General features: G+C 49.2%; 1 long non-coding RNA gene across 1 annotated transcript in view; it reads left to right on the forward strand.

Annotated features, from left to right (window-relative positions):
- LOC141271179 (uncharacterized) overlaps positions 1–13,665 on the forward strand; it is a 70,699-nt gene extending 57,034 nt beyond the window's left edge. Inside the window, exons 2-3 of the long non-coding RNA XR_012321857.1 lie at positions 11,824–12,030; positions 13,394–13,665. This is a non-coding gene — a long non-coding RNA (uncharacterized lncRNA). The remainder of the gene's footprint in view (positions 1–11,823; positions 12,031–13,393) is intronic.
- Positions 13,666–23,238: the final 9,573 nt, after the last annotated feature.

Below are 23,238 nucleotides of genomic sequence, written 5' to 3' on the forward strand. Positions count from 1 at the left end.
CCATCAATGAGTTTAACTGACAAACAAACAAATTCTTCCCTTATCACTCCTAAACACTTTTTGCATAATAATTTGGAACACAGTGTACATGTGCTTTTCCACAAAACACCAGTGGTTCACGTAGTGAATCTTACAGTTCTAACTTGCCAACCGTGGTCTGTATGGAGTTGTTCAATAAAGGGCCCAAAATTAAGATAACATAGATGGGAGAGGTCTCTATGAATAGGAATTCCTAAGTATTTGATACCCTGTGAGGGCCAGGCAAAGGGAAAATTGGACTGGATGGAATCCTGTATGGATTTGGGGAGGGAGACATCGAGGGCCTCACACTTCGCTGCATTGATTTTAAAATTTGACCATGTAACAAAGTGATCTATTTCAGCCATAACAGCAGGGATGGATATATGTGATTGAGTGATATATACTAGGACATCATCAACAAATAGAGAGCACTTGTACTCGGTGCCTCCCACCTCAATCCACCTAATATTGGGGTTATGGCGAATTGATGAGAGCAGGTGCTCCGTCACTAGGATGTATAAGAGAGGGGACAGAGGACATCCCTGCCTTGTCCCATTGGTGATTGTGAAAGGTGATGAAAATGTTCTGATGCACCCCCTGGGCCTTGGGACACCCGGAGCCGGACCCTTTTTGGTGGATGCTGGTGGTTGTAGTCTTCGTGGCGGCGACCCGGTTCCGTGGCTCAGGGTGGTCAAACCAGTGGCGGAACTATTTATGTGGTTTTGATGTTTAAATGTCCGACTACGCCACCCGTGGATTGCGGTCAGAGTGAACCGCCGCTGCAGGGCAGACCGCTGAGGCTGGTGTTGTGGGTGCAGCAGAGCGTAGCATAACTCCCCACGGGAGGAGTATAGCCTCAGGGCAGTGTATGCGGAGGATGGGGGTGATGGTGCAGGGCAGCAGCAGTAACGACACGGAGTCAGTGATGCAGTCCAGGGCCTTTACTCACAGTTCTTATTATCCAGACCACGTCTGCAGGTAACGGCTGCCCACGTCGTACTGTGCTCACCAGGTGAGGGGCTCAGACAACTCCCAGATAACTTTGGAGCGCTTTACAGGACCCCCTTTGTGTGTCCTTTGTCTGGCCTTTCTTACCAACCCTTCTGTCCGGCTGCCTCGGGCCTCCTCTTGGTAAACTTGGCGCCAGTTTCCCTGACCCTATGTGGTGCCTTCCTAGCGGGTGTAGCGAGGGGCTGCACCACATAAAATGTCACAGCCTCCGGTTTCTAGCTGAGGGTCGTTTCCTGCCTCCACTAGTTTCGGGGACCGGTCTCCCCCTTTGGCCTGACCCCTCCACGCAGGTGGATTCGGGCGTGCGGTGGCGACTCGCCCGTCCGCACCCCTGGGATCCCTTCATTCCTCGTTCCTGGAGCCTTCTCCGCTCCTCTTCCTTCCTTCTCCCTCTTCCAGGCCTGGGCCTCTGTTACTAGGCCCGCCTCCGGAGCAGAGCTCATGCAGAGCCCCTGCTCCCTGCCACTTCTGCTCAGACTTCTCTGCACTGAACTAAGATGGTGCCCACCTTTTATACTCCCTTCTCAATGCACCCAGGAACTGCTTCCTCCCTGCTCCTGCACTACAGGGTTCCCCTTCCTCAGTGTTCCCTCCCCCCACTCCAGCCAGGGACAGGGACTGTCGTGCCCATCTCAGAGGCATATTGGTCGCCCTGCCCCACGGCAATGTGGTGTAATGCATGCAGGTGTCGGGTCCTGATCCACACTCCATCCTTACCTGAGAGTGAGATATCACACCTCTGGGTGAGGTGCAATACCTCTGTAGCAACCGAGCACTCAGGGTGCTACAGTTCCATTTATCTTCAGCCTAGGTGACGTATTGTGATACAGGGCCGTGATTTTGGCTATAAAAGGGTCCCCTAGACCCCTACCCCAAGCTTTTTAAGAGAATCATATATGGCGTGCCAGGAGACTCTATGGAATGCTTTCTCAGCATCCAACGAGAGTATCTAATTACAAATTTTTAACTGCATCTAGCCCAGGAAATACTTTGTGCCTAGTAGCAGTGTCTGCTAGTCAGCGGATTATCCCGGCTGTTAAGCAAGCTACACCACCTGTAGTTTGGACACTTAATTTTTTCAAAGGAAATGCTTCGGGACCACGGGATACTCAGTGAAGAGCATCAGGAGGCACCCCAAGGCATAGGGGCTGGGACTGGCAGTAGGATGCCTTGCGGTGGACAGCCGAGCTCGATCCTTATAAAAGCTTTTTAACTGCAGCAGCTTTAGTGGACGCTACTGGAGCTGGAATTACGCGGCTGCTAGCATGAGACTTGCCCTCCAATAGATCCTTGTAAATGGATTTAAAGTGTATTCATTCAAATTAGAGAGACAATTTAAATTAAAAAGCTTAGAGCTGCCTCCACCACAGGGGGGCTCGCTCGACCCACCAGCGGACAGGCACCATTATTGGGAGAGGGGGGCTGGCCGTCAGGGTTCACCGCGGCTCTGGCACAAACCCGGCGACACGGAGGTGGCACGGGCAGGAGCGGACTGAACGTGTCGGCTTCTCACTTTTTGGATTTTAGAAGGGCATGACATGCCTATATCTGTTACTCCCCCTCCTTTTACTCCTCCACCTCTTTTCTTTTCGCATGACTATATGTACTTGTCACTTTTCCATGTGTTAGTTGTGTCTTCTGAGCAGTTTGTCAGCTTTTGGACACCTTTGAAGGTGTTTTCTATGTGTTTCTATGTGTTTTTGTTTGCCTGCCATTGGTTTTAACGGTGTTCGAAGGGTTTCGACGAACAGTTCGATGAACAGTTCGGCGAACACACGGGTGTTCGACGAACCGAACCGAACTCGAACACTACGGGGGTGGCTCAACACTATTTATTACCCTGCATAGCATTGCCAGCTCTGGACTTTTGCTAATTGACTAATTACTCAGTATGACCAACTGGTGCTGGACTTTAGTAGACATTTCAATTCATATATATTCAGCTCTGGCTCGGGATAGCACGCATGCTGGGTCACGCGTGCAATAGATTTTAAGTGCAATAGTTAAAAGTGCAGTTATACATAGCAGTTGGACAGGGCAGGAGACAGGTAAGGTGCATAAGAGATTCATACAAACATGCTTCTCGGTCAGTCATACTGCATTATGCATTAATCTTATCAATCTGCTTTTTATTTGTTTTCACTTCTGCTTTCTCACAACTCGCCCGCCCTTTAACACATTCTGTGCACTCACTCTATATCAGCCCCTCCCTTCTCCCCTCTCCCATGTATAACTCTGAGGCTCTACTGACATTCCTCACCCACTGCAAACCATCCTCTACCTCCATACAGCACTCAAAACGTTCATACAAATCATTGCACCACCTGCTCTTTCTCTTCTTTCTCCTTTTACTAGTTGCAGGCGACATCTCCCCCAACCCTGGATCCCCCTCCACTAGCATACATTACTCTCCTCCAGCTGCATATAGAAACCCTGCTAATCTTATTAACGTTCAGTGCATGCCCTCTCCTATCGATTTCCATTGTGCTCTCTGGAACGCACGGTCTGTGTGTAACAAACTAACTTACATCCATGATTTTTTCCTCTCTAATTCCCTTAACCTTCTGGCTATCACTGAAACCTGGATTCAGCAGCCAGACACCACCGCTGCTGCTGCTCTCTCGTTTGGTGGTCTGAAATTTTCACATACCGCCAGACATGGCAACAGACAGGGTGGAGGTGTTGGTCTGCTCCTTTCCTCACAATGTGCTTTCCAGGTCATCCCCCCGGTTCCCTCACTTATGTTTCTGACTCGCCCCCTGGGCCGTGGGGCACTCGGAACCGGGCTTCAGGGCAATGCTGGGAGTAGTAGTGGCGACCCGGTCCCGTGGCTCAGGGTGGTCAGACCAGTGGTAGTCTTTTATATGTTTTGCAATGTCCGACTACGCCACCTGTGGATTGCGGTCAGAGTGAACTGCTGCTGGTGTTGTGGGTGCAGCAGGGAATAGTACAACTCCCCACTGGAGGAGTGTAGCCTCAGGGCAGTGAGCGTAGATGGTGGGGGTTGTAGTGCTGGGCGTCCCAGTACCGTTAGTGCTAAGAAATGGTAAGAAACACAACGACAACGTGTTGCAGTCCAGGGTCTTTTACTCACAGTTCGTATACTCCAAGTCACTTCCACCGGTAATGACTGCCCGAGCCGTGCTGCGTCCACCAGGTGAGGGGCTCGGTCAACCCCCAGGCAATTCAGGAGTATGGCACAGGACTCCCTTCTATCCTTTCTCTGGCTCGTACCCCACCAGTGACCAAACTTCTGTCCAGCTGCCGCGGATCTATACGGGTAAACGTGGGCCCAGTTTCCCGCTATCCTATATGGTGCCTTCCTAGCAGGTTTAGCAGGGGGTCGCACCAGCAAATGATCACGACCTCCGGTTCTTGACTGAGGGATAATTTACCTCCACCAATTTGGGATCCGGTACCCTTTTCTGCCTGACCCTTCACCCGTTATCTCGTGGGTTCTTAGGGTTCCTTCTTCCTTCTTGTTTCTGAGCCCTTCTGCTTCTCTGTCACTTCTCCTCCTTTCCTGTTCCTTCTTCTCCTCCTTCCTCGGCCTCTTCTCTAGGCCTACTTCTCCTTCTCCTCTCAGGCTCCGGCCTTCACCCTAGGCCTGCCTTTGAGCAGAGCTCCTACAGAGCCTCCGCTCCCTGTCTTCTCCTCTCACTGACTGAACACTGATCTAAGACGGTGCCCACCTTTTATACCTCCTCCTCTGTGTGTGAGCTCAGGTGACCAGCACCCAATGAGCGCCTACCTATGCTCAGAACCCAACCCCTATCTGCTCCTACACCACTGGGTTTTCCTCCCCCCTCCCCACTCCAGCCAGGGACATAGTCAGATGTGCCTGCATATATATATAAATGGGAGCACCGTAGAGCTGTTCCCCGGAAATGGGGTGTGTGTGGTGTATGCAGCTAACTGAGCCCTGCTCCATACTCCATCCTTACCTGGGAGTGGAATATCACACCTCTGGTTGAGGTGCAATACCCCTGTAGCAACCAAACCCTCGGGGCGCTACATTTCCTTCCTTTGAAGTCCACACCATCAGACTCTTTAAACCCTTCTCCCTGCGAGTGGCAGTTGTGTATCGCCCTCCAGGCTCCTCCCACCAGTTCTTGGATCACTTTGCCACCTGGCTTCCTCACTTTCTATCCTTTGACATCCCCACCCTCATCATGGGCGACTTTAACATCCCCATCGATGATCCCCTCTCCCAATCTGCCTCTCATCTACTTTCTCTAACCTCTTCATTCCGTTTCTCACAGCTTACTAATTCTCCTACCCATGAAGACGGGAATAATCTGGACCTAGTTTTCTCCTGTCTCTGCTCGCTTCATGACTTTACCAACTCCCGCTCTCAGACCACAACCTTCTTTCCTTCTCTGTCAAGAATTTTCTCCTCACCTGGGACACCCCCACTTACCACACTTATAGGAATACACGTACCATTAATACCCAGCAGCTTATGGACAATCTCCACACATCTTTAGCCCCCATCTCCTCCTTCTCCTGTCTAGACTTAGCATTGTCACACTACAATAATACACTGCAGAGCACCCTAGATGAAGCAGCTCCTTCTACTCGCAGAAAGACCCGACACAGACAACGGCAGCCCTGGCACATGATGCAAACACGTTTTCTTCAACGTTGCTCAAGGTGTGCTGAGCGTCAGTGGAGAAAATCTTTTTTAGCAGAGGACTTCATCCACTATAAATTCATGCTCAAAACCTATAACTCTGCCCTTCATCTGGCCCAACAATCCTACTTCACCACCCTCATCACTTCAATGTCCAACAATCCAAAACGACTTTTCGAAACCTTAAACTCCCTCCTGAAACCTAAAGCACAGACCCCCACCACCAACCTCAGCGGGGAGGATCTGGCCACTTATTTCCTTGAAAAAATCAACCACATCCATCAGGACATCCCAGCCCAATCTCCTCACTGCCTGGATCCCCTTCCCTGCTGCACTTCAAGCTCACTTGCCATCTTTGAGCCTGTCACAGAAGAAGAAGTTACCCAGCTCCTCGCTGCTTCTCGGCCTACAACGTGCAACAGTGACCCCATTCCTTCACATCTCCTGCAGTCCCTCTCATCGGTGGTCACCACTCACCTGACTAAAATATTTAACCTCTCTCTTTCTTCAGGTATCTTTCCCTCCTCATTTAAACATGCCATCATAACCCCTTTACTTAAAAAGCCATCCCTGGACCAGAACTGCACTGCTAACTACAGACCGGTCTCTAACCTTCCTTTCATCTCTAAACTCCTGGAACGCCTGGTCCACTCCCGTCTAATCCGCTATCTCTGATTACTCTCTCCTTGACCCTCTACAATCTTGTTTCCGCTCTTTACATTCCACTGAAACTGCCCTCACTAAAGTCTCTAATGATTTACTAACAGCTAAATCTAATGGTCACTGCTCCCTGCTGATCTCCTGGATCTCTCTGCAGCATTTGACACTGTGGATCACCAGCTCCTCCTCACTATGCTCCGCTCCATAGGCCTCAAGGACACCGTTCTCTCCTGGTTCTCCTCCTACCTCTCTGACCACTCCTTCACTGTATCTTTTGCCGGCTCCTCTTCCTCTCCTCGTCCCCTTACTATCGGGGTTCCGCAGGGCTCAGTCCTAGGCCCCCTCCTTTTCTCTCTATACTCTGTCCCTATTGGACAAACAATCAGCAGATTTGGGTTCCAGTATCATCTCTATGCTGACAACACCCAATTATACACTTCTTCCCCTGACATCACCCCTACCCTAATACAAAATACCAAGGATTGTCTGTCTGCTATCTCTAACATAATGTCCTCCCTCTATCTTAAACTGAATCTCTCCAAAACTGAACTTCTTGTGTTTCCCCCCTCTAGTAACCTAACTCTACCTAATATCGAAATTACCTTGGAGAGGTCAACCATAACTCCCAAGCAGCACGCCCGCTGCCTTGGGGTCATATTCAGCACTAACCTTTCCTTTACTCCCTATATCCGATCACTCACTCGCTCTTGTCACCTGCATCTTAAAAACATCTCCAGAATCCGATCTTTTCTCACTTTTGAAACTGCTAAAACTCTTACTGTCGCTCTTATTCACTCTCGCGTCTGGACTCCTGCAACTCTCTTCTGATCGGTCTCCCTCTTACCAAAATTTCCCCTCTCCAATCTGTCCTGAATGCGGCAGCCAGGGTCGTATTTCTGTCCAGTCGCTTCACCGATGCCTCCACCTTGTGCCAGTCATTACACTGGTTACCCATTCGCTACAGGGTCCAATATAAACTCATTGCTCTCACCCACAAAGCTTTCCACAGTTCTGCACCACCTTATATCTCCTCTCTCATCTCAGTCTATCGTCCTACACGTGCCCTCCGTTCCACAAATGACCTAAGACTAACATCCCCCATAATCCGAACATCGCACCTCCTTCTCCAAGACTTCTCTCGTGCTGCGCCAGTTCTCTGGAATGCTCTACCCCAGACGATCCGATTGATGCCTAGCCCCCATATCTTCAAGCGTGCTTTAAAAACCCATCTCTTTAAACAAGCCTACCACCTCAACTACTCAGTAAACCAACTTTCCCCTGTTCCCTCCTAAATACTATTCAGAATCTGCTCCCTACTGTTCATCTGTCTTTATACCCTCCATGCACACGATAACTGCACTCGGTAATTGAGTATTGCACTTGAACATACGTGCTGATGACCGGATCATACAGCTTTATATGATAATCCCGACTTATTATAATTGCCAGACCTGAAATAACAAGCACTTTCCACCTATTGCGTCCCCCCATTTCCTTGTAGAATGTAAGCAGCGAGCAGCCGGACCCTCACTCCTGATGTAACTGTTTAAACTGTCTCACCTTGTATTGAATTTATTGTCTGTACATGTCCCCGCTTAATTGTAAAGTGCTGCGGAATATGTTGGCGCTATATAAATAAAAATTATTATTATTATTATAACGTGTGTCTGACAACTGTGGCTTCTTTTCTTTCTTTCCTCATGTCCGGGTTTCACAGGTAATAAGACAATTGACTCTATGATTAATGACCAGGAGTGCAGCATAAAGAAGACCACCCTGCCCCACGTCAGGTCCTCGGGATTCTTGGGGAGACTCCTATGTGCAGTGAGCGTTGCCTCCACCGACAGCTTTATTCATCTCTGTTTTATATACAATATATCAGAAAGGAGAAGCCAAAGGGCTGAGATATGAGACCGGAACGTCTTCATCTCTTCTCTACACAAACCCGATCCCTGAACCCCCCTATGCTAACAAGCTGTGCACTACTGCGGATCTCCTGTATATGACAATAAGTATACAGCAGGTATATGTTATACATCTTGTATATATAGTGCTATGAGCCATACTGGTGTAACCTGGGTATCTTCTGTATATACAGTAATTATATATGTACAGCTGGTATAACCTGTGTATATACTGTATAGAATTATATATGTACAGCTGGTATAACCTGTGTATATACTGTATATAATTATATATGTACAGCTGGTATAACCTGTGTATATACTGTATATAATTATATATGTACAGCTGGTATAACCTGGGTATGTCCTGTATATAATTATATATGTACAGCTGGTATAACCTGTGTATATACTGTATATAATTATATATGTACAGCTGGTATAACCTGGCATCTCCTGTATATACTTATATATGTACAGCTGGTATAACCTGGACATCTCCTGTATATAATTATATATGTACAGCTGGCATAACCTGTGCATATACTGTATATAATTATATATGTACAGCTGATATAACCTGGGCATCTCCTGTATATAATTATATATGTACAGCTGGTATAACCTGGGTATCTCCTGTATATAATTATATATGTACAGCTGGTATAACCTGGGCATCTCCTGTATATAATTATATATGTACAGCTGGTATAACCTGGGCATCTCCTGTATATAATTATATATGTACAGCTGGTATAACCTGGGTATCTCCTGTATATAATTATATATGTACAGCTGGTATAACCTGAGTATCTCCTGTATATAATTATATATGTACAGCTGGCATAACCTGTGCATATACTGTATATAATTATATATGTACAGCTGATATAACCTGGGCATCTCCTGTATATAATTATATATGTACAGCTGGTATAACCTGGGTATCTCCTGTATATAATTATATATGTACATAACGTGCCCCCTGGGCCGTGGGATACTCTGTAACCGGGCCGGTCGTTGGTAGGGGAGATGTCACAGTGGCGGTGACCCGGTCCGTGACCCAGGGCAGTCAGTAAAAGGGGATAATTACAGGGAATTTATAGTTTTTATATACAGTTCGTGACGCCACCTGTGGTATGCGGCTATATGGAGCCACCGCTGCGGAGCAGGTCCTCTGGAGCTGTTGTTAATGCAGCAGAGTTGGTTCAGCTCTCCATAGGTAGAGCTAAGCCCCAGGGCAGTGATGAGATGTTGTAGATGTTGAGGTAGTGATTGTGGTGCAGTGTAGTGCATGGGGTGATGGCGCAGCAGCAATAATTGACAGAGACAGTGGGATGTAGTCTTCCGGATTTACTCACAGTTCTCACTTTGCTCCTGGTTACAACTGCAGATCATAACTTCCCACGTCGTGCCGCATTCACCGGACAGCGGCTCAGCCAACCCTCAGGTACCTCCGGAGTACATAACGGGACCCCCTTCTGTGTGTTCCTTCTGGCTGTCTCCCTGCACCTCACACCCAGTGTCCCAATCCAGTGACTGCGGACCTTGTCGGACGATGTCTTCTCTGTCCCCTGGGTCCTCTATGGCCACCTTTTCGGTGAGTTAGATGTGGTTTTTGGGCTGTAGCACCTGAAATGCTGCACCCTCCAGTTACCTAGTTGAATTTTGCAATTCTCACTAGTTAGGGGCCGGTCCCCTCTGCGACCCGATCCCTCCACCGCCTGGTAGACTCGGGCGTACAGGTGGCCTCCAGCACTGCCCGTACCCCTGGGATCATTTCTTCACTCCTGCAGCCTTCTCTCTGCTCCCGTTTCTTCTTCCTCTCCTTCTCCTGGGCCTCCCCACTCAAGCCTGCGCTTCCCCTGAGCAGAGCTCCTGCAGAGCTCCTGCTCCCAACTCCTCCTCTGACTGGAACTGAACTCCTTTTAGATGGTTCCATCCCATTTTATATCACTTCTTACTGAGCTCCCTTGAACTACTTGCTCCACCCACACCCACTACATGGTTCCCCCTACTTTGGTCCCCCCCCACTCCAGCCAGGGACAGGGCTCAGCAGAGGAGCAGCGCATCTTGCCACTCCTGCTGGTCTGGAGTAGTGTAGTGTTGGATGCAGGTGTTTGGGTCCCGGGCAGTACTCCTTCCTTACCTGAGCGTGAGATACCACACCTCTGGGGGAGATGCAGTACCTCTGTGCGACTGAACCCGCAGGGGCGCCACATACAGCTGGTATAACCTGGGTTTCTCCTGTATATAATTATATATGTACAGCTGGTATAACCTGGGCATCTCCTGTATATAATTATATGTGTACAGCTGGTATAACCTGGGCATCTCCTGTATATAATTATTTATGTACAGCTGGTATAACCTGGGTATCTCCTATATATAATTATACAGCTGGTGTAACCTGGACATCTCCTGTATACGATTATATGTGTACAGCTGGTATAACCTGGGTATCATCTGTATATAATTACAGCTGGTATAACCTGAGCATCTTCCGTATACAATGATATATGTGCAGTTGGTGTAAGTTGTGCTGTACATCTTCTATATATAGGTATATTCTGCTCTTCCTCCTGGCTGGACCTTCTTCTGGAGCTCAGGTTATATACGATCTTCCCTTCCTCCGTCCTCGGTGCAGATGTCAGAGATCCATTATGATAATAGAGAATTACTTTCAGTTGCAGGGTTTTACTGCCTGTTAATTGGCCGCTCTTTGTCCCTGTAGACATTGGAGGGAGAAGTTCCTGGATTAGGCTCTTAATTTATCTCCATGCTGTCGGAGGATTGGGGGGACGTCGTTGGGTCTCACTAATATCATTAAACTTTGTAACATTAATTTGATTCTCTCCATATGGTCGCTGATGGAAATTATATTGCAGATTCGCAGTGGCAGCTTCAGTCAGCAACTCCGGGGTCCTCGGAGACCGTCTCATCATAAATCCTGCTTAAACTTTACATTTTTAGATGGAGGATTAGGAAATTACTGGGAAGGTGATTATTTCTGTTGTAAGGTCTTATAGCATAGTAACAGAAGAGGTGGCGACTTTTCATCTTACTCATCCATGTGAATGTTGCTCATATCACCGACATATTTCACATTTTTTGTGCCTAAGAACTAAGCGGCATTAAAAAAAAAAAAAAAAAAAGTATCAAATATTTGGACATTTCTTTGATCATTTTTTATTATTACTCTAGGAGAATGTTTATTTTTTTTTCTTTTATTCTTTTATGTTAATTTCAAAATGGAGATATTAATTCAGATTTCTATTTTCCTATAATTATACATTATTCTATCTATAAACACACACGGACCACGGGCACATTGTCCTGCTAGCCCTCTAATGACCCCGGGACTCTGACCACTGACCACTGTTCTATTGCAGCATTGAAGTCCTGGATCTAAATCCGAACAAGAGCAAAATTATCATGAAGTTTAACTTTTTCAAGTTTTGATTTTTCTTCCTAAACTTCAAAATCATTATTGGATCTGAAGAGCTTTGCGGAATATGTTGGTGCGATATAAGTAATAAGAAGAAGATAATCGATATTAAACTGACTTTGTTTACAATTTCCCCAAATTTGCAGATTTTAACATACCTGAAAGTTCTGGCTCCAGTCTTCTGTCAAGTCTTCCCACCGACAAAGACTTCAGACGTGTTATGGGCCAAAGCCCTGGGGAAGAGGGAAGAGAAGACCAGGACTGAAGCCTCTGGAGCAGCATAGGACTGGCGGGAGCTGACGTTAGCTGACCCCAATGTCGCTTCAAAACTGAATGGGTCCATAAAAAATAGGGTTTGTATATTCCCTTGAAGAAAAAAAAAAAGAAAAATTGATGCAAAATTGTAATCCTTCTAACATCCTAACAAAATAATAGGAGATTTGAAAAATAATGCTGACGTCTAGTAAACGAATAGGAAATGTTAGTTGATAACTTATTTGCGTAATGCAACTATTGGTTTAAGGATAGAAGCATTCAAAGTTTTCATCTAAATTTTCATCAAATTTCCAATATTATCGTAAAAAAAAAAAAGCATAACAAATTGACCTAAATTTACCGCTAATAGGGTTGAGCGAGTATGTTCTGTCCGAGTATGCTCGGGCCGAGCTCCGAGTATTTACAGCTGCTCGGTGATATGGTTGAATCGCTCCCGTGTGCATGATTTGCAACTGTTTGACAGCTTTATTACATGTGAGGAATGTGTAAGAAATAGACATCACATGTAATAAAGCTGTCAAACAATTGCAAATCATGCACACGGGAGCGATTCAACCATATCACCGAGCAGCTGTAAATACTCGGAGCTCGGCCCGAGCATACTCGCCGAAAGGGTTAATAGAACATACCCGCTCAACACTAACCGCTAACTTAAATTACAATCTGTCAAGAAAAAACAATGGAATATTTGGAAATTGTGGGTATCCCGCCCTGCTGGCACCGTATCCAATAATGGAGTGCAATCGAGAAGGAGTATATGGGCAGTTTATTCTCTAACAGTTTCGAAGTGTTCTTTTTTCTTCTTCTTTTCCTTCTCCCTCTTCAGAAGAACCAGAGAAATTCAGGATTTCTGTGGTTCTCTTGAAGAATACTTTGAAATGCATAGAGAACAAACTGCATTTGATACTCCTTCTCAATTGTACTCCTTTATTGAATATAACACCAGCAGGGCAGGTTACCCACAACTTCCAAATATTTCATTACTATGTTGCTCCTGCCAGTCCTGGGATCCCTATATGATTCCCTTTACCGTGTTGTGTCGCCATTGCCTTTTGCCTAACTCTTGTAATCTGGATAACACCTTATTGCACTTTTCTTGTTCCGTCAGCCATTTCCCATGAAAAAAATCACTGGGATATGTTGAAACGTCCCAGAGTTATTAACACATAAAGTGACACCGGTCAGAATTGAAATAAATGGGGCTTGGTCATTAAGGGAAAAATTGGCTCCACCACTAAGGGGTTAATATATTTCCTTGAGGTTATAATCTGTTGATACTGTTGTATTTTTGCTCCTATTTGTAGTTGTACATATAAACACACTTACGTTATTTACACCAGAAATATAAATAACATGATACAAATTAGTTCCCTTGTTAATACTTTGTTACAATATATACAGTTCTCTGATCTGCTGCTGCCCTTTTCTATGTCCTTCCAGCCAAAGTTGGAAGTCTCAGGTCGGAAATCTCAATCTTTTAAATCACCGGGAGATGCTGAGAATAATCTTCATTTCCAGAAGATGATGATTTCACCTAGAAAGCAAAACGCTCATGGATATTACGTGGAGAGGGATCTGCAGCCACATCAGTCAGAGGAGTCATCTGCTCCACATCTGGGAAACCATCTTTCGGTTGGAGCCCTTGGGACAAGTAATAGTTTTGTGAATTTCTCACTGTGATAGATGTTGTGAGTAAAAATAGGGGAGAAAAAAAAAAAACAGGTAATAGATTTATTGGCTTTTCATAAACTGCCCTCAGGGGTTATGCAATAATACAGAAGATTAGAATACAAAATGGATAACAATCTGAAGATCGTCCAAAATGGTTGAACACTTTCAAATCTTAAACAATAATCTCCTTCTGTATAAACTAATAGTGTTTTAACACATTTGGCTGTTAAACCCTTAAGGAGCCACCCTAGGATGATAAAGACAGTACAGGTAACATCTTCTGACAGTGATTGTATGTGCACTGATACGGTGCCCTCCTGATCCTAAGGTACTGTGGCTTGCGAAAGTATTTACCCCCTTGGCTGTTTACCTATTTTGTTACATTACACCCTGTGTGTAAATATCCTTTTAGTCCGATTTATGTGTGATGCATCTGCACTCAATAGTCTAAGTTGGTGAAGTGAAGAGGGAAAAATATAGGCATAAATGGAAAAAATCATGGGATCAAGTACCTAAAAATTGGCATTTGCATAGATATTCACCCCTTTTGCTATGAAGCCCCTAAACATTTCTGTTGCAAGCAATTACCTTCATAAGTCACGTGCTTAGTGACAGGATGTCCACCTGTGTGCAATCTATGTGTCACATGTCTGTCGGTATATAGGTTTTACCTTTACTGAAAGGCCACAAAGGCTGCAACACCATTAAGCAAGAGGCACCACTAACCAAACACCACCCTGAAGACCAAGGAGATCTCCCAACAACACCATGAAGACCAAGGAGCTCTCCAAACAACACCATGAAGACCAAGGAGATCTCCAAACAACACCATGAAGACCAAGGAGATCTCCAAACAACACCATGAAGACCAAGGAGATCTCCAAACAACACCATGAAGACCAAGGAGATCTCCAAACAACACCATGAAGACCAAGGAGATTTCCAAACAACACCATGAAGACCAAGGAGATCTCCAAACAAGTCAGGGACAAAGTTATTGAGAAGTACAAGTCAGGGCTGAGTTATAAAATAACTATCCCAATCTCTGAGGATCCTATAGCACCATCAAATCCATTATCATCAAATGGAAAGACCATGGTACCACAACAAACCTGCCAAGAGAGGGCGCCCACCAAAACTCTCATCCCGGGCAAGGAGGGCAATAATCAGAGAGGCAGCACAGAGACCAAAGTTAACCCTGAAGGAGCTGCAGAGTTTCCAAGCAGAGACTGGAGTATCTGTCCATACAACCACAATAAGCCATACACTCCATGGATGTGAAGACAAGGTCCAAAAAAGAAAGAGAAGTACTCACTTCCGGAGTAGAAGCACTGGAAGGGCGTGAAATGGCCGTAGTCCATGAGCACTCCTCTTATCCCTCTGACTGCCGCATAGATGTTCAAAAGACTGATGGAATAAAGGACGTTTTAATTTTTTCATAAAAGTAATGGTGAGTGCTGCTCTTTCTTTTTTGGACCTTGTTTTCATTTTCATGCTTGTTGAGCAATAGCACCACTACCATCCTGATTGCTGAAAGAGGCTCATAGCGGGGAAATATACAACACGTGGTATTTTGACTGATTGGTGCCGCAGTCCTTGTATGAATTGACTCCATAGAGGTGGCCTTTATGTAAGAGTGGGCAGAAATAAGCCTTTATTTATACAACAACAGTAAGGCTCATTTTGAGTTTGCCAAAAGACATGTCGGAGACTCCCCAAATGTATGGAGGAAGGTGCTGTGGTCAGAGGAGACCAAAATTTAACTTTTTGGCCACCAAGGTAAACGTTATGTCTGAAGCCAATCTAGCACAGCTCATCACGCCAAGAACACCATCCCCACAGTGAAACATGGTGGTGGCAGCATCATGCTGTGGGGATGTTTGTCGGCAGCAGGGACAAGGAAAATGGTCCGAGTCAAGGGAAAGATGGATGGTGCAAAATACAGGGATATCTTTGAGCAAAATCTGTTTCAGTCTGTCAGTGATTTGAGACTGGGACGGAGGTTCACTTTCCAACAAGACAATGACCCAACGCATACTGTTAAAGCAACACTTGAGTGGTTTAGGGGAAACATGTAAATGTTCTGGAGCGGCCGAGTCAAAGCCCAGACCTTAATTCAATGGAGAATCTGTGGTCAGACTTGAAGATTGATGTTCACCAGAGGAAACCATCTAACTTGAAGGAGCTGGAGCAGTATTGTCTTGAGGAATGGGCAAAAGTCCCAGTGGCAAGATATGGAAAGCTTATAGAGACTTATCCAAAGCGACTTGCAGCTGTAATTGCTGCAAAAAAAGGCTCTACAAAGTATTGACTTTAGGGGGGTGAATAGTTATTCACACTGAAGTTTTTAGTTATTTTGTCCCATTTGTTAATTGCTTCACACAAAAAAAGAAACCAAATGTTCACAGTTGTCGGCATGCTCTTTATATCAGGGTTCCCCAATACCAGTCCTCAAGGCCCACCAACAGGCCATGTTTTCAGGATTTCCTTAGTATTGCACACAAGATAATTGCATCACCTGCACAGGCAATTCCATCACCTGTGCAATAGTAAAGAAATCCTGAAAACATGACCTGTTAGTGGGCCTTGAGGACTGCAGTTGGGGAACCCTGCTTTACATGAACTGATGTAAACCTTAAAAAAAACAGTTAAATTTGAGGTTGCGAGATAGCAAAACACGAAAAATGCCAAGGGGAGTGAATACTTTTGCATGCCACTGTATGTGCTTTTACGAGGAGCAGTAGGGAGTGAGTCTGTGTGTGGCTGAGGCCACATGGAAGGAGAAGGTTCCCTATTACTGAGGAAAAAAACATTAGGCTGGAAATACAGCAGTTCCTGAAATAAGGGACCAGTTAGACACACCTGAGGAGATGGGAGTTTATGGGATAGAATGACTGTAAGGCCATGTTCACATGTTCAGTATTAGGTCAGTATTTTACATCAGTATTTGTAAGCCAAAACCAGGAGTGGGTGATAAATGCAGAAGTGGTGACGTGTTTCTATTATACTTTTCCTCTGATTGTTCCACTCCTGATTTTGGCTTACAAATTCTGATGTAAAATACTGACCAAATACTGAAAGTGTGAACGTGGCCTAACTATTCCTTACACAGACTTATCGACTATGCATACGACGCGCCCCCAGGGCCGTGGGGTACTCGGCAGCTGGGCCTCTGGCTGCTGGGGGATATCACGGTAGCTGGCTCGGTTCGAGACCCAGGGGGGTCAGTAAAAAGGGGGAAGATATTGGGGATTTGGGAAAGTGTTCGTGACGCCACCTGTGGAATGCGGCTAAGAGGTGCCGCTGCTGCGGAGCAGTCCTCTGGAGCTGGTGTTACGGCAGCCGGGATGGTGTGGCTCTCCACAGGTAGAGCTTAGCTCCAGGGCAGTGTAAGGAGATGGTGGTTGCGCTGGGCGTTGTAGTGCAGGGAGGGGAAGATGGCGCAGATAAAGAATGGATGGAGGCAGTGCGGTGCAGTCATCCGGGTCTTTACTCACAGTTCGTATGGGAGTTCCACTGGTGCACTGTACGGGTGCTAGCCTCCCACTTCGCGCTGCATTCACCAGGCAGGGGTTCAAGCACTTTCTCAGGTAGTTTAGGAGTACCGGACAGAACCCCATTTTCTTGTGTTCCTAGCTATACCGACTTCACGCTGGGTGTTTCTCCCTCCTTCTCTGCGCTGCCCAATCTCAATCCCGCTCGGGTGCTCTGAAGTCCCTCCTGTGCGTCAGAGTTCCCGGACCTGCTTGACTCTCCTGGGGATTAGAATGCGGCTTCGGCAACTGACTATATAAGCCAGAAGCCTCCGGTTTTTCCAGCCGAGACTTGGAGTACACGACTGGGCCAGGGGCCGGTCCCCTTCTTGCGGCCTACGATCCCTCTGTCTTCTGAAAGATTCGGGGCGTATGGGTGCCGTCCTGCACTCGCAGTACCCCCCTATGATCCCTTTGACCAGAACGGAGCCTACTCCCTGCTCCCCTCCTTGGCCTCTAGACTTGGCCCTACTTGTGGAGTAGAGCTCCTAATGAGACTCTGCTCCTGGATTGTTCTTCTGAACTGTCCTCTCACTGCTGTTCCTCTCACTAACCTGCCACCCTAAAATGGCTTCCCATTATATACTCCTACTACTATAGTGCTCCCTTAAACTACTTCCTCCACCCACACCCACTACTGGTTCCCCCTACATCTGGGTTCCCCCCACTCCAGCCAGGGTCAGGGCTCAGCATAAACATACATTGCGTCTTGCCCTTCCAGCCGGCCTGGAGCAGTGTAGTGTTGGATGCAGGTGTTGGGGTTCCGGGCAGCACTCCCTTCTTACCTGAGAGAAGGAGACACCACACCTCTGGGTGAGGTGCAGTACCTCTGTGGCGACTGAACCCTCAGGGGCGCCACACTCCCCCCTGGTAAAACACAGCACGTCCGCGGGCTGGAACTAAGCAAAAACACGGTAAATTAGACATACAAATTTTTAAGAATGCATTCGCATATAAGATTAGAAAATACAACATTTCTTCCCTTTATGGGAGGCACATCACTTTAGCGTTGCAGGTTATATCTAGCAAACATTATAAAACATTTTTCATATCATTATTGCAACAGGGTGTCCTTTTTACTTTTAAACAGGTGCAAACTCTCAACGTAGGCCCTGAGCGTGGCTGCAGGGCATAGGCGATCCTGGGGTTGGACCACGTCTTCTGTCACGCCAAACGGGTTTTTCTTCTGAGGTCATGGTTGTGAATATAAAACCAATAGGGTGCACTTTAAGAAGTGTGGAACTATTTACAGCATCAGTTTCTGGCTGTTCACAGTCCCCAGCCTGGAGTCTGTATACCCTGACGGGTAGTATGGAAACATACACTATTTTAGAAAAACATTATTAACTTTCACACTGTACCCTTACGGGTGATTATTTACAGTTTCAGTCCCACTTGCTAAACTAATAGTCGGGTCCCCGCCTGGGGTATGGCTGATTTTTACCTGACCCAGCCAGGTCATACGGTATGTCCTGCGGGGGTGTGTCCTCGATGACACGGTACACTTGCAGGGCGTACCACCCGCGTTCCCCGTGGTGACGTGTGTAGGTGACCTTGTCACCGGGGTAGAGATTCCGGTCGGGATGGCCCTCTTCCAGCTCGGGCTTAACATCCCGCCGGTTAACGAAGATGTCCCTCGTAAAGTTGGGATCTCTTATAAAGCCCCACCCAGCCTTCAGGTCAAACTTTACCACAACTCCCACATCGCGGGGGCTGAGGTGGGCTGACTCCGCCTGGCAGACTTGGGCCTTTGCGGCCTTGTCCCGGGCCTCCAGGCATTCACAGCGCGCCCGCCGAGCGCGCCGCTCCTTCTCCAGCTGCAGGAGCTCCCGCCTGCAGTACTCCTTCCTCTGCAGGGCTCCGGCCTGGGTCTCCCGCGGGAACCTCATCAGGTCCCCCCCCTGGTTGTCCCAGCAAAACTCCTCTCCGCCAGAATAGGCAACCAGGGGTGCTGGTATCGGGAGTTGCATGCTCGGCTGCTGGTCCTCGATCCGGGCAGACCAGTCGAAGGCCGGAGCGCCGTACACCCACTCGGGTGCCGGAGGTGGAGGCGCGGGAAGGAACCAAGTAGAAGGCTCCCAGTTTCCGTGCCCGGGAGTGAAGGTTCCGGGAGGGCACTAAGTGGAGGCTCCTCAGGGTCAGCGCCTACCTGCTCCTTTGCTGCATCTGGCCTCCTGGTACTCAGTGGGCTCCGCCGGGCCTGGGGTGCCGCTGCTGGCTTCTGCCGGCTCAGCTCCAGGACTTCACTTTGGAGGAACTCCGCGTCCTCCTGGGACAATTTTCTAACTTCTCCCTCCTGGGTGAGGGGAGTTGCTTGCCACTGTAGCAGGCCAGAGGCGGAGGCTTGATCCTGGCTTCCGTCCATGCTGGCTGCCGGGTGCGGTCTGTCTAGACTGGTTAAGACCACACCCTGTCTCCATTCCTTTTCTCCTCCTCCTCTCTTCTTTCGGGGGCGGTCCCATGGCAATCTGCTGTCGGTCACTCCCTGTGACGGCCTCCCTGCCTTGACGGACACATCTATGTGGACAGTCACTGTTGCAAGGGGCAGGGTTGGCTTTTGGCGCCATTCCGGGACCCGGCCCACTATGGGAGGTTCCATACTGTTGTCTTTGATCACGCACATAATGGCACCCGTTCTTCTGGGGCGGGCGCCACATTCAGCAACATAACACAGTTCTTTAGGCACACTTCACCCGTCGATACGGGCTGGTCATGCATCCTGTTCGTGACGCCAAAACATGATGCGCCCCCTGGGCCGTGGGGTACTCGGCAGCCGGGCCTCTGGGGGATATCACGGTAGCTGGCCGGGTCCGTGACCCAGGGCGGTCAGTAAAAAGGGAAATTTATAGGGAATTTGGGAAAGTGTTCGTGATGCCACCTGTGGAATGCAGCTAAGAGGTGCCGCCGCTGTGGAGCAGTCCTCTGGAGCTGGTGTTACGGCAGCCGAGATGGTGTGGCTCTCCACAGGTAGAGCTAGGTCCAGGGCAGTGTAAGGAGATTGTGGTTGCGCTGGGCGTTGTAGTGCAGGGAAGGGAAGATGGCGCAGATAAAGAATGGACGGAGGCGGTGAAGTGCAGTCATCCGAGTCTTTACTCACAGTTCGTATGGCAGTTCCACTGGTGCACTGTACGGGTGCTAGCCTCCCACGTCGCGCTGCGTTTGTAGCACCCAGAGGATTCGGCTGCTACAGGGGTGTTGCACCTCAACCCAGAGGTGTGATATTCCACTCCCGGGTAAGGATGGAGTGTGGAACTGAGCTCAGAAAGCTGCATGCACTACACACATCCCATTTCCGAGGAACAGACCAACGGTACTCCCACTTAGAAATGTGCAGGTACGACCGAGTCTGTTCCTGGCTGGAGTGGGAGGGGGGTGGTACATCCCAGTAGTGTAGGGGCAGATAGGGGGAGCAGCCTGGGTAAAGATAGGAGCTCATTGGGTGCTGGTCACCTGAGCTCACACATAGAGGGAGTATTTAAGGTGGGCACCATCTAAGATCAGGGTCAGTCAGCCAGTCTTTGCAGAGAAGCCAGAGGAGAGGAAGAGAGCAGAGGAGCAGAGCAGCCCCAAGGCCCAGAGAGAGAGAGAGGAGCGAGAAAGACCCAGAGGGGGAGACAGAAGGAACTCTGAGAACCCAAGTACAACCCTAGGGTGAAGAGTTGGCAACAGGGTACCGGATCCCAAACTGGTGGGGGCTAAAGCATACCTCAGCCAGAGACCGGAGGCCGTGGGCAGGATCTGCCACGGCCACCCACCACATCCACCCTGAAGGCAAACCACGTGTAGGGTCAGGGAACCCAAGGCCAAGGGTCTCCCAACAGAAGGCCCGAGGGAGCTGGACCTAGGTGGATCCCTGGTGGGGACGGCCAGAAGAAAGGACAAGAAGGAGGGCTCAGGGACACGCTCCGGACTTGCTTGGGGGTTGGCTGAATCCAGGACCTGGTGGACGCAGCACGGCTCGGGTGGTCACTCAAGGCCGGAGTGACCGGAATATCTGCAGTAAGTAAACACCCTGAACTGCACAACCCGACTCTGTCTTTAATTATCATCTACGCTGCACCACCACAACCCCCATCCTCTGCACCTGACCCCCTGAGGCCATACCCCTCCCGTTGGGGGTTATACTATCTAAAGCTGCACCAACACCATCAGCCTCAGCGGACCCTGCTGCAGCGGCGGCCGTAGTGACCGCAATCCAACGGGTGGCGTAGTCGACATAACGAACTTTGTAACATCTGTAGGACTGCCACATACTCTGAGCTTGACACCCTGGGCACGGACCGGGTCACAGCCACTCGGAGACTACAACCCCCATCTGATCCGGCTCCGGGTATTCCCCTAAAGAATATGGCCCAGGGGGCGCGTCAACTTTGGCGTAGTCGGCAGGATTACGTGCCCGCAACACCCGGGTACTGCGTGCCTGAAGAAAAGAACAAGTTTACCTCAAAAAGAAGTCTCCTGCCGGTTCCGGAGGGTCCCCGCCATCGGACTCCGTCACAGATCGATTCCCGCCGGTTGTCCGCCATTAACAGCTTTTTCCCGCCATCTGCAGAGTTTCCCGCCACTGGGAGACGATTCCCGCCATTTCCAAAGGTTTCCCGCCTTGTCAGAGCGGACGCCATTATGGGCGTGCCAGAGGATGGCAAGAGGCCGCCTCCCATCGTGGGCCAGGACCGAAAATGGCGCCAAAAGTGGAAACCGCCCCCACCAACAGAGACTGTGATGCTAGAGGTGTCTGTCAGCGTGAAAGAACTGCCCCTGGAGCTGACAATCACCAAGTGGCCCCGGGACCGACCTCGAAGTGGGAGGACTGAGAAGAAGAGAGCAAAGATGGGTGTCGCCTGGAGCAGTCTGGAGAGAGCGCACCCGGAGACAAGAAGCCTAGAGCTGAGTCCAGAAGAAGCTTACCCGGAGATGGGAGAAGAGCAGAGCAGCACCGGCCCGCTGGCCAGGAGCCTGCTGTAGACAATGGAAGGAGAGCAGAGCAGCACCGACCCGTTGGTCAGGAGCCTGCTAGAAGCAACGACCCCACTAGGCTTAGTGGAGGTCCTGGCACAGCTCCCCCGAGATCGGGAGTGTGCACAGACCGCGCTGGAGGGCCTCGCACGGAGGATGGCCCGGGTGCAGCGAGAGACGTTGGCGGAGTGGAGCCGAGAGATGGCCCAGCAGACAAGAACTCGTCAGCGGAGCACGCCACCCGAAACGAGGAGACAGACCGCCTCTGAGGATGGCGCAGGAGGACTGAAGGCCGGAGACGGCGCCGAGAAGGGAGCCGAACGAATGGAGGCAGGTAAAGGGGACGTCTATACCCCAAACCGGGAAACCGCGCACCTGCCCCAGCTCCCCGTCGCAGAGCCCGAAGTACCCCCTGCCGTGCCCGTAACCGCAACGTCACCGCCACAGACTAGGCCTCAACCGGAAGCCGCAGCCGCGACCCCTGTGACGTCACACGCCTCGACCCCGAGCGTGACCAAGCAGGAAGTACCACCAGCCTGGTCGCAAGGCCTAGTACCCCCGGGCGCCGCAATACCAACAGCGCCCCTTACCTCCGTGGAGCCACCGGCCTGGTCGCAGGGCCAAGTAGCCCAGGGCGCCGCCGTCCTTACGGTGCCCTTCACTTTCCAGGTGCCCCAGGCCTGGCCGCAAGGCCTGGGCAACCCGGGCGCCACCACCACCGCGCCCATAAAACCAAGAGTGCCGCATCTGGGAGAAGATCTGTTCGCCCAACATACGTGCCCGGATGGGCAGCCCTTTATATGGCCACCGGAGTTTCACCATCCCCGACTCCGGAAAGAGAGACCCCTAGACGAACCCCTGATTCCGGTTCCAAAGCCCGTAAAAAGGACCTCGCCCCCGCTAGAGGAGGCACAGTTTGAGTGGGACCCCACCGGAGAAGATCTCATGGGGTTCACTCAGGAGACTCGGGCAGCCGCAGCGGAGCGTGCAGAGTGCTGCCGCCAGCAGCTCGAGGTCTTCGAGAGGGAGCGGAGAGAGAGGCGGGTCCGGGAACAACAAGCCCAGATAAAGAGCGCGGAGCAGAAGAGCCGGGCCAGGAGGAGTCCCCGTGCAGCTCATGGTCCC

Source organism: Phyllobates terribilis, unplaced genomic scaffold (assembly GCF_046119375.1).
Source record: "Phyllobates terribilis strain yellow unplaced genomic scaffold, ASM4611937v1 Scaffold_5__5_contigs__length_657084704, whole genome shotgun sequence".
NCBI classification, from domain to species: domain Eukaryota; kingdom Metazoa; phylum Chordata; class Amphibia; order Anura; family Dendrobatidae; genus Phyllobates; species Phyllobates terribilis.